This window comes from Equus asinus, chromosome 14 (assembly GCF_041296235.1).
Source record: "Equus asinus isolate D_3611 breed Donkey chromosome 14, EquAss-T2T_v2, whole genome shotgun sequence".
NCBI classification, from domain to species: Eukaryota; Metazoa; Chordata; class Mammalia; order Perissodactyla; family Equidae; genus Equus; species Equus asinus.
In genome coordinates, this window is record NC_091803.1 from 30,897,185 (window position 1) to 30,911,460 (window position 14,276).

The following is a 14,276-nucleotide window of genomic DNA, read 5'->3' on the forward strand; positions in this document are numbered from 1 at the left end:
TTTCATAATTTGAAGATCTAAAATTCTGTCTAACTTATATTTGCACCCGCATTTTATTTTTAATTTTTTAATTTTGAAAAAATATTAACTTTACATAATATTTACAAGATTAATACATAGAATTCCCAAATACCTTTAACAATATTTACCAATTGTTAACATTTTTGCCATGCCACATTTGTTTCATTGTTCTCTCCTCTCTCTTTTCTCATTCTTTCTTATTTCAGAGTAGTTTACATATATAATTGGAGAATAATGTATTCTCCAATATATCATTGTGTATTTTCTAAAAACTAGGATACCCATTTATGTAACTACAGTACACTCATCAAGTTCAGGAATTTTAACATTGACATAACACTTTTATCTACCTCAGTTTATATTCCAATTTTGTCAATTTTCCCAATAACGTGTTTTACAACATCTTTCTCCCACCAGTACAGGATCTGGTCCAGAATCATGTTTTGCATTTAATTCTTATGGCTTGAGGTCTCTTGTCCCCTTGAATTGTTGTTGCTTTTAAAAAGTCTGAAGCCAGCCTAATTTTCTTATTCTTAGAAATAAATTTGATTTTTATTTTCTGCCTGGAAGCCCAGAGAATTTTTGTCTTTGTCTTTGAATTTTAATCATTTACAAGGATATGACTTAGAATTTGTCAGGTCAGTTCTCCCCAGGAACAAATGCACATTTCAAAATACAGATTTAAGTTTTGTTTTATTTCCAGAAAGTTTCCTTGAATTACAGTTTTAAGTACTAGTTCTATTCCATTGTTTTTTCTTGCTCCCACCTCCAAGAATCTCCAATTACATGTATTATGTAGACCTTCCTTGCCTATCTTCCATTCCAACCATTTGGTGGTTTAATGCCTTTCTTCAACATTTTAATTAAATTTTCACATAAAGTAAATGCATTCTTGTTGAGGCACCTTCTACTTTAGTCCTTATCTTTTTCTTCTTCTTTTTTTTTAAATTGATCAAATCTCACTGTTACTTCTTTCTCTGCTATGTCCATTTCTGTTCTTAATGTTTGGATTTCTAAATCTAGCTGTTTTTTATAATATCTTCAAATGCTTGTTTGAAATAATTAAATGTGGAGTGTTGTGCTATTTTTTCTCCTTCATGTTTTTAAGGGGAAGAAGAGAAAATTTTTATTAACTGAAATGTTATGATTCACTTTTTCTGTTTTCTTCTTACAGTAACTTTGTGTGGAATTTGTTTATGTTTTTCTATTCCTAGATGTTGTATGGGCAGGGTTCCTAGTTTGAGAGAGCCCACTTCTGTCAGTATCGTGAAGTGCAGTTTCTTTAATGGATAATGTTATTGGAAAGTAAGAGATATATTTTATATTTCTCTTTCATTTATGTAAAATCCTTCCTGTTCCTTTTTTCTTTCCTTCCATCCTCTTTCGTTATGGCCCAATCTCGGAGGAGTACCACCTCTTTTGCAAATTTCTGATTCTCCCTTGGAAGCAGTGCTTCTCCAAGGCTGACACCTCCAGAGCCTTTCCGCTTGCAGCAGCGTGCTGGTGGCCAGTGCTGAGGACTACCGAGTCTTACGCCTGTCTTCCGTATTTCAGCACGTAGTGTTGGACTTCCTCTTTTGAGGGTGATTTGATGTGTTTTATCTGATTCCTCTATGACCCTGTCCTTTCCATGGAGTCTCTTAAACCTTCTAATCCTCCACTCTCCCAGGGGAAGACCGGGGTAGAATACATATCGTGATCACCTATGACTACTCTCTCTGTAGTTTTGGTCTAAATTGTTGTTAACAGTTGTTGTATTTGTTTATCCAACAAATGAACCCCCATCCTTTTTTGAGCGGGGGGTATCCATCATTGGATGAGTCTGAGTGGAAGGCAGGGCCCCACCTTTCAAGGAAGCTTGAAATGTCAGGTATCCCTTCTTCCTACCCTGTGGTGTGAGCACATGACTTCAGCTTCATCATCGGATGCCCCTGTCTGGGACTGAGAATTGGGAGGAAGTGTGTAAAGAAGTAGCACCCACTCAGAATTCATCCCACCAATGGCAGCACCATCTCAAATCCAGTATCAGCAGCTTTGTAGAGACTCCAGAAGTGGTGGCAGTGGCAAACATTCCAGAACACTGATGCTGGTTCCAGCCTCCTAGCTCCCCTAACCATCTTGGCACCTGTTCCTCCAGCCTTCCCTATAATTCTGTCAGCTTCCCAAAGGCTTCCAATAAATTCCTTTTCAGTATAAATTTGCCTACTCACAACCAAGAATGTTGGCTTCTGTAAGTGTTTCACACTGCTTTCTCTGTGGTCTTTTTATCCATAATCTTAGCAACTCTCATGTTAATATATTTTTTAAATCAGTGAAAAGATGTCACTTTTGAAGAAGGTGTTCTGGAGGAGCAAATGCTCCCCATACTCGCCCCCAACTACTCCTCAGGTACAAAGTTGTTGCCAGATTTGAGTTCCTACAAATCCTAAAAGAGGTCGTCTGATATTGTAAAAGGGACACTGAGCTGAGGGTCCATGATCTTTGGTTCTATCCCCAGATCTACCACTATTTCCAAATTTGTCATCCTCTTATTTTTTGCTTCCACCTATATATTCACCAGTCTTTACTTTTCAGGACATCACTGCTGGAGATTGCATAGCATAGATTTCTGGGGGTCCTCAGTTGATTGTGAAGAAGAGTCTCATTACACTAGTATTGCCGTGGTGTCAGGGGGCATAAAGAGAGCTAGCTAAAACTCTGTTTTATTTTTCTTTTCATCCTCAGTGCCTAGCACAGTGCCTGGTCCATAGTAGGTGCTCAAAAAATGTCTCTGAATTGCCCTCAAGCCAAAAAAGGTCAATAAAGGAAAAAGGTTAAGACTCATGCTGCTAAGAAGGGAAGTACACCCAAGTCCTGATCCCATTAAACCACGCCAGAGGAGCTAGAAAAGAGCATTGGCTCTCCCAGAATCTCTCTTCGACTGGCTAATTTCAGTTGCCCATACACTGCCCTCTGTCCTTAAGATCTTCGAAGTTAGCATACAGATAAGAGTTCAGATACATAGTTTGAGCCCCAAGCATATTTGAGTCTTTAATGCTGGAAGTGCCAATCAGGAGGCAAACTTGAAAAACCAATTGATTGTATTTCATGTTTGCTGACTACTCCAGGAGCATCCCTATTAGGTGAGAAAAATATGCAAACCTCCAACCCCCATCTAGATGTTAGAGTTATATAAATTGTCCCCTCATCCTGTGGCAACCGCAGATGACACCTCCACTTATTTCCTCCTGAACCAGGCCCTTAGTCCAGCTCTAAATAACTCAGCCTTTGCTTATTCTTGATTATTCTTCGTTTATTCTCTTTTATTTTTTCTGCATGACTAAGTCATTATTTCATTGAGAGAGATTTCCTTGGCAATGCTGGAAACACATTTGTATAAAGTTTCTACTCTTGTGAACTTTCACCTCCTTAGGTTACCAGTCATGGTCAGTGGACTAATGTCTATCATTGGGCACCAAGGTCTCTATGATGTGGCCTATAAACCCCATCTTCTGGTTCCTGTATGCCTAAGTGTTTTTTAAGAGAAGGAATGTTGGTGTTATAGAAAGGGGCACTTGACACCTTGTGGAGTGGATGAAGGTGCTCTGAGAAATTTGCCTTTTATTCTAATTAACCTATTTGCTTCCCATATGCAGAAAGACTTACAGCCCAGCAGGGGGGCATGGTGTAAGACATTCTAAATTCACTTTCTCTTTCTTTTCCTAACCTTCAAAGTTCCACCATTTAACTTCTTCCTGTATGTTCAGTACAGAATCCGTCCTGGTCCTGAACATGGTAGGAGACAACCCTAGATACTCCTCCTTCTCTGACCTCGCTATCCATCCAGGGTTTCCTGCCTTATTCTCTTGTTACCCAGTCTCTTCAGGTAATAGATGTCCTAACACTGAACCCCAGTCTCCTGCTGACTTGATTTCTCAGTACCTACCACCTTGAGTTGGTATCATGTAGGATTAAGAGCCCAAATTCTAAAGTCAAATCAAGTTCAAATCCCAGTTCTGCCATGTCCTGGCTATGGGACTCTGAGCAAGTTACCTAAGCCAGGTTTCTTCATTAGCTAAAAAAATCTAAGTGGAGGTAATAATAATAATAATACCAAGATCATAGATTATTGAGAAAATTCATGAAGATCAGGCCTGACAAGTACTAAGCTCATAGTCACTGTTCAATCAATGTGAACTTAAAAACAGCTAGTTTGGGGCTCAGTTGTGACTCATGGAAGCCTAGTTTTTTGGTACTAGTGTCCATTCCCCAATCCAGTCTCCTAAACTCTTTGTCTCCTAATTTCTTATCTGAATGGCTCTTTTATATGTGTGACTTATTGAAAGCTAAATTTAATCCTTTTAGGAAGGAGGCTACAAGGGAAATAAATTTTTTTAAATAGTGTAAAATAAAATAAGATATAATACATAACACCTACATGTGCTTACCGCTGCCAACTGGTTCCTGCCTCACATTTGAGTGACTGACACTCCAGGCCTTTCACTGACTTGTTATCTTCGCTGACAGCACTTGTGTCACACTTACACTTTCATCACACCCACAAGCTGCATAAGAAAGACGCCCCACAGCCTGATCCCCCTAACTTTGAACCCATGTGAACTTGGGCCCATCCCTGAGAAGCCACATTTGGCCCAGCTCTTTGCTGCTTCATGCCTCTTCACTCAGCCCTACTGGGTGTCCTGAACTCCTGATCCCAGCTTCCCCCAATTTGCTTCACCCACCATTTCTAGAGTCTCATTTTTGACAGGTATGCTTCTCTAAGGCAAACTTAGCATTTTGTGGACCTAGGCTCTTAAAAGCAAAAGTGCATGAACATTTTTCCCTCCAATTTTCTTCTCCAATTTTATACTCTATACTTGCACGAGTCTTTCTCCTTAAAACTGTTCCTGATGTTTCATGGGTACTTCCTCCCTACTCCCTTGAGATTTGGTGAAAACTATACATTTAAATTTAATTGTTTTATTATTCAGTTTTACTTCTTTGAGCACTTCTAGATCTTCTCCTGCTTCTTATTTCCGCTTTAGTCAAAGCTCCTAAGAATGAATCCCTAATGGTGGAATCTCAGACTTGATAAGTTAGAAAGAAATACTTCCATTTGCAACTCAAATCATACTATGAACTGCACATTCCACCAACACATAACACTAATCTTGGATAAACGACTAATGCAAGAATTAGTATTTTAATAAATTCAGTGGAGGTACCATATGTATTGAAGAGCCCAGGGTGACTCAGGTTTAGAACATCTTTCAGCACAGATGAAGCCTAAATAAGAATGACCTACATGAATACCCAGGTTGAATAATTTATATTTAAATTAAAAACTGGAGGGAAGTTGATGAGAATACACCATTCAATGTATAGATGAACAAATTGATTAGGAACATACTTTGAGAGTCACACAGTCTTGGGTTTAAATACTGATTCCACCACTTTGCTAGCTCTATGACCTTGGCCAAGTTAATGGCTCTAACCTTCATGTTCCTCATCTGTAAAATAGGAATAGCTATAGTATATACCTTATAGGTCATTGTGCATATTGAATAAGATAATTCATGCCAATCACACATGAAAATATCCAATAAATGTTAGCTGCTGCTGTTTTGTTGTAGCTGCTGCTAATTGGAAGGTTTGATGGGAATAGTTTTTATCCAACAAGAGTTGAGGTTAAGACCCAGGCTTTTTGTGTTGGTCAGTTTGCTTTGAAGTGTCTGCAGCCAACCCTTACTGATTCCCAGTTGAAGAGACACCTTATTATATCTAAATGTGTTACTATGGGGAGATTTACAAGATACATTGGAAAAATGGAAAAAAAATCAAAGTGAGGTATGTGTAGTAGGAAGCAGTTCATGTTTTAAAGATAATATATAGTGCATATCTACACATACATACATATGTGTGCATATATATATAAACAGATATGCTTGTTTTAATACTATATGTCTATATTTTATGTGTATATCAAAATGATGCTTAGTAAGACTTCCGCTGTTTCTCCACATTTCTCAACTAAAGCCCAAAGCTAAGGATGAAGAGGCACTAAGTCTCTGTCCTTTTGGTTCTAAAAAGAGCTGTCAACAAAGACTAAGTTAGTCACCTCCCTCCAGGTTTGCAAAAAGGTGGCTCAACTGGCCCTGCTCCCACCAGTCCCACTCTGCTTCTCAGCTATATCAGAAACCTGGGGAGGGAAGAGGGACACCCTTTGCTGAGAGGGACACCAAGGGAATCTCTCATAAAGGTTAGAGGTGCCCACAAAAAGAAGAGACCTGCATCATATTCATGGGGTGATGTCCCCTTGGGCCTGGTTAAGTGAGGAAATGAGCCAGAAAGGGAAGTAGAGACACATAGTAGGACACAGAGAGTGGAGTAGGGTGGAGAGACAACAGAGGAGCAGCCTGTGGCCCTAGATAGGGTGTCCTAAAGATGTGTGAGTATCTGGTGTGTCAAGTAGACTCCTAAAAGGTGCCTGGGCTTGGGGCTGGCCCTGTGGCCAAGTGGTTAAGTTCACGTGCTCTGCTGCAGGCGGCCCAGTATTTCATTGGTTCTAATCCTGGGCGCGGACATGGCACTGCTCATCAAACCACGCTGAGGCAGCGTCCCACATGCCACAACTAGAAGGACCCACAACAAAGAATATACAACTATGTACCAGGGGGCTTTGAGGAGAAAAAGGAAAAAAATAAAATCTTTAAAAAAAAAAAGGTGCCTGGGCTTGAACAGATAGACCCACAGACAGAGGATTAACGTCACACCCAGTGCGGTAAACCCTCTTACCCTAATCTCTTTTCCTTACCCCCAACAACAGAGGATCTAGAGCTTAGAAGTGGGAGGGGGTAAAGGTGTCTGGGAGACAGCCAAGACCACTTGTCTCTATTCTAGGTGCTGGAGTGGGAAGAGCAGCAGCAGAGTGGAGAGCCCTCCTGTCCACTGTGGGTCCCCCAAAACACAGCAAGCCTATGCTGGGGAGAGGGGAAAAGGCGCACTGTGCACTCAGTGTGAGATTAAAATTTTTGAGTGGGCAAACTTTTAATAACTGAAAATTATTGGGAAGTTGCGGGATCATCCCAAGAGGCCATTAAGTGATGGGAAAGGGATATTGGATATAGCAAGGAGGAAAACAGAAATTGGGGGGGAATATAACATTCAGAGTTAAGATTTGTTTGAAAAACTAGTTACATATATCTATCCCACCCATCCCCCTCCACACACACACACCTTGTTTTGCAACACATTTGGTGACCACTTTACTCTTTATATCATTCTGTATCTTTTATTTTTAGCCATGTGCATGTATTATTTTCATAAATTAAAATAAAGTATCACTTTCTTGTTGTGGATACTCGCCAAAGTATTTGTCTTTCCTCCTGGGTCTACTGCTGGGCTAATTTCTCAACCCCATGGAAGTGAGGGTGGGGCCAGTGAAGTGTGGGTGGAAGTGATCCATGCTTCTAGACCTAAATTCATATGACATACCCCACAAATGCTCTTCTCTCTGGTGCTCCCTTGCTCTGGCTCTTGCTCTCCTGCTTGTCAGCTGGCTGATTTCAGAGGATCCAACACAGGACTCTCAGGAGGCCTAGATGAGATTGGAGCCTGTGAATATAAGGATCCTGAGTCACTGCATGGAGGAGATCCCCCCAGGAAAGCCCATCAACCAGGAAATTCTTCATTAGACTTAAGCCTCTGAGCTTGGGTTGGTTTGTTTCTGCAACATAGCCTAGCACACCTTGACTAATACACTGGAAATCTAGAGCTCAGAATGTCCTACTATTCTTCTTAAAATCTTACTGTGCATAAAGATTATGAACACTGTCCTTCTGACAAATTAAGAGAACAGGCCAAAGAACAAATTAAGAGAGCATAACAAAGTGAAGAGACATGGGTTTTGAAGTCAGACCTAAGTAGAAAGCCCAGTTCAGTTGTTTTATTGGTAGACTCAGAGAGAAATCCTGCACCAGTGGTCAGGCTTCTATTTTCTTTCCAGAACACCATGAAATGCCTCTCACTCTCTCATTAAAAAATGTATATGGAACAGAATTAAAGTTCTTCTATCTATAAATAGCTTACAAAATGGTTGAGATGGTTCTATAAAGGTTTGTCCTTTTTTTTGTAGAATTGTTTATGAAAATTTTTTTATTTTTGAAGTATTTTTTAAATTATTGTTTAAATTATTTGGGGGAAAGATTCATAACTTAAGACTATTTTACATTTTGACAAAAGATTTAGCCAGCTTTGGCTGGTGCTGCTGAGACAGGAATCCAGAAGAGATTGAGAGAATATTCCAGGTACCTTTTTTCCTCTTTTGACTGAATTATGCCAGTTCCTTAAAACAACCCCCCGAGCTCTCTGCAAGTGATGGAAAAGCTCAGTGGGGCTCAGAGAAGGCCTGCCATTTCCCTGTGCTTCTGTATACCAGAGTTAGTCTGTGTAGGAGCCTGGGGCTCTTGGGAAGAAGAGAAATGGAAAGATGGGGTCTCACCACATATCACTTATGTCACCTTGCCTTTTTCCCCCGCCCCTTCTCTTGGGAGCTTTATGGGTAGGCAAAAATCAACCTTAAGGGCTATTTTGACACGTTCCTTGTCAAAATCTTTGCTCCAGTCAAGGTGACTCTAGGTATAATCAAACAACTTGACATTAAATTAGAAGGGCATTACCCTTCCAACAGAGGCACTTTCAAGCTTTGTGGCTTATGTCAAGGTTATTTGCACTCTACTAGCCTTTGTTAATAAATGGGCATAGTTCTGCTTACGTTACGGAGCTGCTGTGAGAAATAAATGATATGAGTATATAAAACATCTGACATATGGAAAACATTCAATAAATGGTAATTCTCTTCCACTCCATGTAAGGGATGGTCCCAACACTAATCCTTTTCTCCTTTTTGTTGTTGACTGATGATAAGAGAAAGTAATTGGGGGAAAGTGTATGTTAGGAGAATCTCTCAAAAGCCTGGTCTTGGCTGGGAAGTATATCTACTTATTCAGGTTTTTCTCAAGACACGTGGGTACAAGAATGATTCCAATAGCTTAGGTCAGAATCCTCCAGTAGATCTCCTTTCAAGTAATTTTAAAAGAAGACTCAAGTACACTGGGTTACTCTCGAGGATTAAACCTGGTGTGGGGGTCAGGATTACACTTCAGTTGAGTGCTGGAGAAGAAAACTAGATTCGTTTCCAGAGAATATGGGGATCCCAGGAAATAACAGATATAGATAATGATTATCAATAGCTGTATTCAGTGATGGAAACTTATAATGGGTGGATCAGGCTGATGCCTTAACATCACCAAAGGAGAGCCAGTTACACATCATGTTTCTCCAGATGTCACACAACAGGAATTAGTCAATACTACTTATATAATCTTTTTGCTAAAAATTGATCTAGCCTCTAGATCTATCAGTTTACAGAAAATGCAGGGACAGAAAAATATGTTAAATTTAACCGTAGGGTTGAATTAGCAAAATCCAGAATTTCAGAATCTCTTCAGGACAATACCCTATTTTCTACAAAAAAAATTACAAGGAAAAAGATGAGAGAGGTGGAATTTATAGATAAAAAAACCTTAAGATATGTATCAATAAAATGCAATATGTGGGCCTTGTTTGGACTCTAAGTTGAAAGAAAACCAATGGTAAAACAAAATTTTATGCGTCAATCTGGAAAATGTGAAATTTTTGAATGATCTTAAGATATTTGATGATGATAATAAAGGATTATTGTGGCTTTTTCAAGTATTATAATGGTGTTGTGGTTAGGTTTAAACAGTTCTTATAGAGATACATAAGGAAGTATTTATGAATTAAATGATATGATATTTAAGTTTCTTTCAAAGTAAAGCAAGGAGAGGTATGAGTGGGTAGGGATTTAAATGAAACAAGATTGGCCATGTGCTGACAATTGTTGGAGCTGAGTGATGGATACTTGGGAGTTTATTTCACTATTCTAACTATTTTTACATATGTTTGAAATTTTTCCACAATGAGGGAGAGAGAGACAGAGGTGGAGAGACAGACAGAGAGTCAGAGAATAAAGAAGTAAAGGTTACAGGTATAGATAACTATTTTGAGAAATTTGGCTGTAAAAGAAAAGAAGAATGAAGAAGTGGAGGAGGACAAATGGCCTAAGATATTTTGTTTTAGTTTGGAAGATATTACTGTGGGTTTGTGGCTGATTATCTTTCTCTACTACAACTTCTAGATCAAAAAAGAGCAAGAAATTGATGATGCAGGAGAGAGGGGTAATTTAAGGAGTAATGTCCTTGAGCAGGGGAGAGCAGACACTGTCAAGTGCATGATGGGGAGGTTGGCCCAAGCTAGGAACTTGGATAGCTCATTCATCATCACTGGAAGGAATGCAGTGGGTATGGGCAGAGTTGCAGGAGTATTGGTTAATTATGTGGTAGGGGGTTGAGGACATTCTCTTCTGGCCACTTATAAATCTCAGTGAAATAAGAGGGAGGAAGGAGAGGTGGAGGTTTAAAGAAATAGGAGAAGGTGTAAAATGGTTATCTCCAACTACTATAGAAATGTAGCGGGGTTGTCAGGCAGTGAGGAGAGCCCACTGGGATTTTTTAAGGCCATCAGCAAGTACCTTCAACATCCTAAGTACATTTCTCCAGAACCATGTTAACCTGTTCATGTGCAGGCACAAAACAGGCAGAGAACTATCTGGAGCTTTGCAGAAAGCTGGGTTTTGCCAGATGAGTATGGTGAGGGAGAGCAGTGCAAAGGAGCTGAGTAGTACACAGAATCCAAGATGGGCAAGAGATAAGTGAGGATATAAAGGAGGCGATGTTCAAATGCACAGACTGAAGATGTTAGTGGGATCTGGGAATTATTGTGATAAAGGTACTAAAGGGAAATAAACTGCCAAGACAAGAGGAATTAGTAAAAAAAAAAAAAAAGGGGGGTGTTCAAACAGATTTTGGAGGAAATATGTTGGTGATAATGAGAAAGTGTGGGGTATAATCATGATAATGAAGGACTGAGGTTGGGTAGGAGCAAGGTCATTGGTAGAGAGATCAAGGACATGAAACACCAGGGTACTGAATAGATCATTCACATGAAGACCAAAGTCACCAAGAATGATTGCAGAAATTATAATAGAGAAAGACCATAAACTAGCATAACAGAAGAAAGAATCTGCCCAACAATAGGACACATTGTGTCTAGGTAAGATCTGATATAGAACTAACAAGACCAAAACATCTCTGGCTGAAGTTAATTAATTTTATGAATAAAGAAAGCATTACATAAGCACCCAGGCAGAATAAGTAAGGCACTACAATATTGCATTTCAGTTCCATTCTGACACTAACTGTCTGGGCTTAGTGTCAGACCCCACAGCTTTAAGGGCACAGTCTCAGCAACTCTGCCCTTACTTCAGATGCTAGCTGCAAGTTCGGGGGTCCCCCGGCCACCCATACCTCTGACAAACTGACTACAAAATCAGGGGGTCCCACAATCCCCTCATGTTCATTAATTCACTAAAACAACTCACAGAACTCAGAAAAGTGCTATACTTATGATTATAGTTTTATTATAAAGGATATAGATCAGGACCAGCCAAAGGAAGAGAAAGATAGGGTAAGGTCTGGGAGGGTCCCAAATGCAGAGCTTCTGCGCCCTCTCCCTGTGGGATCAGGGCAGGTCCGCCTCGCGGCACATGGATATGTTCATCAACCAGGAAGCTTCATCAAGTTTTTATTGGGGTTTCATTGTGTAGGCATGACTGATTGAATCATTAGCCATTGGAACGAACTCCCTCTCCAGTCCCCAGCCCTCCCCAGAGGTTGGGCTGGCTTCAAAGCTCCGACTATCTAATCACATGGTTGATCTTTCTGGTGACCAGACCCCTCATCGGGAATCATCTTGCTGGCATAAACTCAGGTGTGAATTAAGGGGTTCATGAATAACAAAAGCACTCCTATTACTCAGGAAATTCCAAGGATTTAGAGTCTCCAAGGACTTAGGAACCAGGGACAAAGGCCAAATTTTTTATTATACAACAGGCACATACTAGGAGAAATGAACCTAGTTGACCTCTCCAAAGTAATATTTAATGCCAGAAGACAGTGGAACAAGCTCTACAGTTTTCTGAGGGAAAGAAAATTTAACATAAGAAGCTTAAACTCAGCCAAGTTGTTTTCCATATAAATTCAATAGACGGACTTTACCAACTAAGCGAGGGAATACAGTCATGATAAGTGTTTGTGAAGAAAAAAAAATCTACTAGATATTAAATTCAACTAACAAAGAAAAACAGTGAAGAATACAAGGAGAAGCTGTGCGAAAAGGACTATTGGTGAGCACTGAATCCACTTATACATAGATCCGGGTTTCTCAGCCTCAGCACTTGTTGGGTTTTGGGCTGGATAATTAGTTCTTTGTGGCAGAGGCTGTTTTGTGCTTGCGAGATATTTAGCAGCATCCCTGGTCTACATCCATCCACTAGATGCCAATAGCACCAACCCTGCACCTCCAGGGTATGACAACCCAAAATGTCTCCAGACATTGCCCAACATCCCCCTGGGGCACAAGTGCCCCCAGGTGGGAATCGCTGACATAAACTAATGCTTGATAATTGAGGAAGTTTTGGTTACAGAAGAGAATGCATGTATCTCAAAACCTGACAGTAATATAACTAACAAAAATCAAGGGTCTAAGAGAAGGGAGATAGGAGAAATAGAATGTATCAATTGATTACTCTCTCAAAGTAGATATTGATCAATACAGTTCAAATAGAAAAATGTAGTTTTAAAATTGACTCTAGCCAGGGCTGGCCCCATGGCCTAGTGGTTAAGTTCGGCATGATCCCCTTCCATGGCCCATGTTCAATTCTGGGCATGGACCTACAACTACTCATCTGTTGGTGGCCATGCTATGGCAGTGACCCAAACACAAAAAGAGAAAGATTGGCAGCAGATGTTGGCTCAGGGTGAATATTCCTCAGGAAAAAAAAAAAAAAAACTCTCAGAAAAATTGGAATAGAGGAGAACTTCCTCAACTTGATAAAAAGTATCTACAAAAAATCTCCAGCTAACGTTGTGCCTAAGTGTGAAAGACTGAATGCTTTCCCCCTAATATCAGGAGCAAGGTGAGGATGTCTGCTCTCACCGCTCTTATTCAACATAGTGCTGGAAAGTCTAGCCAGTGTTAATACAGCAGGAAAGGAAATAAAAAGCATGTAGATCTGAAAGGAAGAAGTAAAACTGTCCCTGTTTGCAGAGGATGTGATTATTTACGTAGAAAATCCCAAGGAATCAACAAAAACAAAAACTCCTAGAACTAAAAAGTGACCAATAAATTGCTCATTCTGTTAACTGAATTTGAGTTGGGTTTCTGCCATGTGTGGCTGAACGAGTCAGTTATTTATTCATTTTGCCATCAAATATTTATTGAATGCCTAAAATTTGCCAGCAGATGTTACGGGTAATAGTGATATATCAGTGAACAAAACAGAGTTCTAATTCTCAAGGGTGTGGTAAGAGATGTAAAAAGTTAAAACAGATTAAAGAGAAAAAAATGACGGGTGCTGTTTCACAAAATGTAGTAGGGGAAGACGTCTTTGATAGGACTCCTCATAAAATGAGGGATTTGGCCCAGGGGATATCTGAGGGAAGTGGGTTCTAGGCAGTGGGAACTGTAAGTTCAAGGAGGCCAAGGCTGGAACATGTGTGGTATGTTCTAGAAAAAGTGAGGGGGCCAACGTGGCTGCAGCAGAGTGAGGAAGAGGAGGAGGTGAGTCAGAGAGGGCCCTGTGCCAGATCATGAAAGTGGTAGCAGTCCTTGGAAGGACCTGAGATTTTACCGGAGTGAGCTGGGGTGCCCTGAAGGATTTAAGCAGAGGAGCTACCTGGTAGCATTTATGTTTAGTCTTGACCAGTTCAACAGATAAACACAGCAACCGCTTCCCTGAGACCTACAGCAACCCATACTCGCCCCACAACTTCTTTCCTTTCCGTTTCAAAACCCCTCTACGTCTTCTTCCACCCTGTTTTCTTTCCTCCTTCTCAGAGAAGACTTCCTCTATCCCTTCACAGGACTCCAGCAGCTCCTTGGGCACTTTCCTCCCTATGAATACTTTCCCAGCTCCCCAAAACTTGCAGTGTATGTAAATCATTAACGGTAAAAGGGATGACTGCCTGCACGGGAATTGTGTAAACTTTCAGTGTAAACCTAGCCCAGAACTCCTGCTCCTCCCTCCGCAAAGTCTCCACCAATCAAGGAAAGGCACTCAGGACAGGTCGTGCTTC